Genomic DNA, 1,058 nt, shown 5'->3' with positions numbered 1-1,058 from the left:
TGAATGACAATTGAGTGAGAGCTTATATATGGGTCACACACTGCCTCTTAAAGTGCACTCACTAGTCACTCCCTCCTAAACATACCATCAGGCTCATATCATTTAACAGTTTCCGTTCCATCCCCCGGGGAATCTACGACTTGTACGTACAACATGCTCACAAGTGCATTTATTTATATACTTAAGAGACAAGGCAAAGACTTGATTCCTTTTTCAGAGGTGTGTAGTTACACCTAACTACAATTTGAAGTGAATTATGTATTACTCGGAACTGTATACAGATGGGTAAGGAATTGGCTAAAAGACAGGAAAAAAGAGTAGTCGTAAATGGTACGTTTTCTAAATGGGCTATAGTCAGCAGTGGGGTACTGTAGGGATCTTTGCAAGGACTGATACTTTTTAATCTCTTTATTAATGACCTTGTGGATAGGATTGAGAGTAAAGTATCAGTCTTTGCTGATGACACTAAATTATGTAGGATATTAAAAACTGACCTTGATAGTATAATATTACAAAAAGATCTGGATAAGATGTCAGAATGGGCAGGCACTTGGCAAATGAGATTTAATGGTATTTAATGTATATAAAAGTAGAGTAATGCACCTAGGACAGAGTATTCTTATTCCTATATGGATCCAGACCAAAGAAAAAACAGAGTGATATTAGGAGATCTGCACTCGCCAGTAAGAAGGTCCAGACTCCAGTAAAGGAATAATATCTTTATTCTTCCAGGCACCACACTACACGTTTCGGGGCTGTGCGCTTACCCCTTCATCAGGTGTTTAAGACGATAAAAAAGAACTACCACACACATATAAAATCAAAAGACTCGCCCATAAAGAGGGCGGTACATGCACATAGTACAATATGCTCCATAGAATAAAAAAAATCACACATTAAACTTCATATAACATGAATATACATATCATCATTTGAATAATTTACTCTAAATACAAGAATTATAAAATTCAAATAAAAAAGGATATCAATAAAAATTCTCAAAAATTAACACTCTGTTTTTTCTTTGGACTGGATCCTTGTCAGTGGCCGCAGCTGCT

Source organism: Anomaloglossus baeobatrachus, chromosome 3, assembly GCF_048569485.1.
Source record: "Anomaloglossus baeobatrachus isolate aAnoBae1 chromosome 3, aAnoBae1.hap1, whole genome shotgun sequence".
NCBI classification, from domain to species: Eukaryota; Metazoa; Chordata; class Amphibia; order Anura; family Aromobatidae; genus Anomaloglossus; species Anomaloglossus baeobatrachus.
This window is presented reverse-complemented; position numbering follows the sequence as displayed.